At 40.5% G+C, this 4,953-nt stretch overlaps 1 pseudogene; it reads left to right on the top strand.

Moving 5' to 3' along the window:
- Positions 1–938: 938 nt before the first annotated feature.
- On the top strand, positions 939–3,102 carry LOC149231651 (uncharacterized; annotated as a pseudogene).
- The last annotated feature ends 1,851 nt before the right edge of the window (positions 3,103–4,953 follow it).

Raw genomic sequence — 4,953 nt, forward strand, 5'->3', positions numbered from 1 at the left:
GCAACCGCGCCTTCAACCAACCTCCGTGTGCCTTTTCCCGACGGGTGGGTGCATCACCTATGCATCCGCTCTGGCTACCCAAGAGCGCACTCCTCTTTGCGATGAAGACTTGTGCGATGTGTTGATGATATCTCTCCACCAGGCACTCCTCCAATGCTTATACCCTTCCATGTGTGCGACCTTCTCTCGGCCGACCCACCATACGCCATCGTCTATCCACACAGCGACGCCGTCAACCGATGTGTGACACCCCTATATCCTGTTGGCTCGCCCATCGCTCATCCATGCCCTAGCTTGCCTATAAATGATGGTCGTGACTTAGTCATTTTTCTAAGTGCGTAGAGCGCGCGCCCAGCTACATAACCGCAGGGTGTTACAGAACTGCTCGAAAATGGCGGCTTTGGGAGCGTTTACAAGGGGACCTTAGAAGGCCGAGAAGGAGCCTGCACACTTATAGCAGTGAAGAGAATATCGTCTGGGTCAAGACAGGGAGAGCAGGAATTCATGTCGGAGATCACCACCATAGGGAGACTTCGACACAGGAACCTGGTGCGACTCTAGGGGTGGTGCCAGCACGCGACGAGCTACTGCTCATCTACGACTACATGCCCAACGGGAGCCTCGACAAGATCATCTTTAGGCAGCCAGGGGATCTGCAGCAGCAAGATAAAAATCAGATCCCATTAGAGTGGGTTCGGAGGCATAGAATCTTATGCGGGTTGGCTTCGGCGTTGTTGTACCTTCACAAAGAATGGGAGTAGAGAGTCATCCATCATGACGTTAAACCCAACAATATTATGCTCGACGAGGATTTCAATGCCCAGCTGGGTGACTTCGGCCTTGCCAGGCTGATTGAACACGACGAGACATCTCTGGCCGTAAGTACGAAGCTGGAGAGGATGCCTGGTTATTGAGCGCTCGAGTGCGGATACACCGGCATGGCCACTGCAGAGTCGGATGTTTTTAGTTTTGGGGTATGTATGCTGGAGGTGGTCAGTGGGAGGTGGGTTGTGCAGTGAAATCTACAATTGACGGAGGAGAATTTGATGGACTGGATATGGAGTCTTTACAGGCAGGGAAGAGTTGTCGAGGTGGCGGATCCCAGATTGAATGCTAAATTTGACAAAGAGCAGATGAAACGAGCACTGATTTTGGGACTTTCTTGCTCACATCCAGATCCCCAGCTACGCCCTTCAATCAGACAAGCATTGCAAGTCCTCATAAATCCCAATGAAGAGTTGATTCCGCTTCCTTCTTCGTGGCCAGTGGCTATATATGTTGTTTTGACATCGACGGCCCCACTTAATTCAAATGACTTTGGTCTCTCGTACACTCCAGACTCCACCCTACATCATGGTATATAGAGGTAAAATTCGTCAGAAATGAATGTATTGCAGTGATGTAAATTTTTTACAGAGCATCATCCTAGGTTTTTATGGGCATCATATCGTAAAAGACATGAAATTTATTTTGGTTCGGATTAAAATTAAGCGGTTTGTGCTATTTTCTTACTTTTCTGTGGCAAACGTGTGAATGCTCAAGTATGTTCTCATTGTGGTGGACTCCCATCCAGGAGTTATATTTGACGGGCCCCCCTGCCCATCAACAATATTTTTTGACTGTTTTGTTTTCAAACTTGCCACCTCGTGACCTTCAATATCTATTTTTACCGATTTTATATGGCTTTTTCAAATTATATTCACCAGCCAACTCAAGCGATGGATCTAGACTAGTTGGTAAATAGAGAAGCTTCCAATCTTACCAAATATATCTAAACCTTAAATAATTGACTTATTAAAAAAACAATTTTAATTAAATTAATCGACCTATTGACATTTAAAAATAGTAAAAAGAGAAACATTTTTATTCAGAAAATTAGAGAGCAGTTGAGCAGTTTGAAGGCTTGGGAATTAGAGGCATGAACAACATTCACATGAAAAGTCTGGAGTTAACCATAGCCTGGGATAGGCCAGGGTACATCCACATCAATAAATTCTCTTTCAGTTAGCACTGTTTTTGGCGATATATAGTAACTTGCAGGATCCAAAGGTAGAAACAAAGGTCCTTGACTCGGCAGCAATTTTTATGGATATTCATTTATTATTGAATTGACAAATCATTAGAATGTTCTCTTCCTTCAAATATAAGAAGTCTAGTTTGCAACGGGTATCATAACTAATTGTTTAAAATGGAAGGTTCAGATATAATCCCTCAAGCCATAAGAATCTCGAGGTGGTCAAAAGAGAGATCTTTGTTAACATAGCCATGTAAACCTTAACAATTTTGTTGATCCATAATTATCTCACTGCTTTCCATTTAAGTCGGGCACAGCCATGGAAATTGCAATTGCAACTAGTTGTAAAGCTTATTCAGTCCAGGGTCCGCAAGCACGATAATTGATTGTAACGCCCTCCAAGTTGTCACTGGTTCTTGCATCCAATTCCATCTGTAAACTTTGACTATTCCATAGATGCCCATTTGACTATTCCTCAATACATATGTAAGATAGAGATAAAGAGGATTAAGAAATATGTGAATATGAATGGCTTGCTAAGTAAACTGAGCGATGATCAAATTAATTCATTTATGGGTGCCTTTGTTGTCAAGGATGACATTGAGCTTGTGGGGCTATCTAGGCTTATCAGACATATGAGGGGAGAGGATTGTGAGTCTTGGTTTGTGAATGAACTGTAAAAACTCGAAGACCAGTTTGAAATCGTGACAACTATGGTACGAAAAAAGAGGTTTCAACGTATGGAAGAACGGCTTAAGAATATGACACAAGAACTTGAAGTGTCAAAAAGAAGGTTAAGACATAATCATGGTTTTTCACAAAATAAAAATGACCTATATATATGTTCTATATGTTCTATGATTGTCGTGGATCACTGGGAGAGACAGTCGACCATCCATTTTGTCAATTAGAAAACAAGAGCCCTATTTACATGACATCTTCGGCCCTATATTTCGTGTGCAGTTGGGTCAACTACACTTACATGAAATGAACAATCGATAAGTTGTGGACTAGGATATAATTCAAACATCAAAACCTAGCACAATCTTGAGCTACAAGTGGGGTCTAATACAAACTTGAAAGACTAGGACACTGGTTTTATTATGAGAACTTACTTCATTTTTCAACGAGTAAGAAATGCCTAGAGTTTTTTATTGAGTGGATTCGCTGAAATGAGACCCAGAGAAGGTTAACAAGTCCATGTTACTCTATTTTCAAAACCAGTTTGGCGTTTGTAGTGGATCTTATTGACCTATGGCATGCCTTGAATTCGAAGAAACTTTACTCGTAGAAAAAATAAATTGTATGGCTCTTGTAACTGCTATATCATATTAATCCGATAATGAAAAACTATTTATAATATAGAAAAATACAGTTGTAACATAGCAGACCTAAAAATATAGCAACAGGAAAGTGTACAGGAGAGGAGCTTACCTTTAGTTGTGGATTTGCGACTCCCAATTTTTTTCTTTTACAGGCTCTGCCATATCATGTATTCCTTCTACGAAAATGAGAACGCTGCAGACTCCAACATTTTGGTGGGCATTTACTGCATAATCTTCCAGGTTCCAACTTCCACTGCATTATATAAAATCGAGATTATGATAAAATTGGGATGAAATCTGTAGGAATTCCTCATTCGATGGAAAAAAAAAAGTTATAGTACAATACGAGTGGGTCATCAATGGAAGGATAATTTTCATAAATAGTTGAATTCCATAATCAATGTCTCTAAATTGCTAATGTTGTGTCAAATATTTAACTGGTGAGCTTCATCATTTTAATTATGTGTCTTAATGATGTTGAAATCTAAATCTGCTGCAGAGACAAGATGGATATGGACTTTGGAGTCTGGTCGCATTGATAATTACATAAATTCATATAATTGAACTTCATCATTTTAGTTGTGTGCCTTAATGATATTGATATCTAGATTTGTTGCCGAGACAAGATCAATATGGACTCTGGAGTCCAATTGCATTGATAATTACATAAATTCATATAATTGTTGGTTTTATGATACGGAGTGGTCTCTAATGCGACTTTTTTGGAATCTGGAAAACATATCTTTCTTATTTCCCGATTGATGTTACATTCCTCGGAGTTCCCTGGCCACTCACCAGAGGTCCCTCGCTTGTCGTCGTCCGTCGACCGTCGTTATGCCCTCCACGTTGTTCCACATAGCATGTCATTCATCATGTATGATACATTAACCATCATCCATGAAATTTGAATTTTAAATTTGCCGTGTTTTACCTGAAATTTGTTTTGAATTTGAATGGCACAGCAATAGTCTAGCTAACATTAGGCTTCCCCAAACAACTAGAGACTATCCTTAGCCAACATTCAGCTTCCCCAAACAGTAGGGTTCACTCTCGTCTGATATGAATGCACCCTTCACTATGGCGCTGGATCATGCACACCAAACCCTGGTCATGGAAACATTGGTTTCATTATTTTTGACGATGATGGTTTTGTTGTGGAGAAGTTCAGTGCATATGTTAATGATTGCTTCAGACTATGCAGGAATGCTTCTCCTTACAAAGCCCTAATCGCTAGTCTTCAACATCCTTTCTGGCTCGACATCACCCACATCGCTACCCTTGGACATTGTAAGGTCCTTATCCAGCAGGTAATAACTCTTTCTGGTTTTAGAATTAATATATTCTGATTGCATTGTAAAGGGAAATTGTTTTCTTTCATGGTGTTCATTGTATAGGTGAAATGTAATTGGAGAGTAGATAGACCGTGGTTGAAGAGATATCGCAGAAAAGTTCGGAAATTGGCTTTGCAGATCCATAGCTTTAGAATGGAGCATATCTATTCTCAAGATAATTCTGAAGTGCGTTCCCTAGCCCGGGAAGCCTTTTACACAGTCTGCCAAGATTTTTCGGTTTTGTTTCTTTATATTGGATGCTTAAGATCTATTCTTCAACGTT

Source organism: Pinus tabuliformis, chromosome J, assembly GCF_031772625.1.
Source record: "Pinus tabuliformis cultivar Carrire ecotype Pingquan chromosome J, CPIR1, whole genome shotgun sequence".
NCBI classification, from domain to species: Eukaryota; Viridiplantae; Streptophyta; class Pinopsida; order Pinales; family Pinaceae; genus Pinus; species Pinus tabuliformis.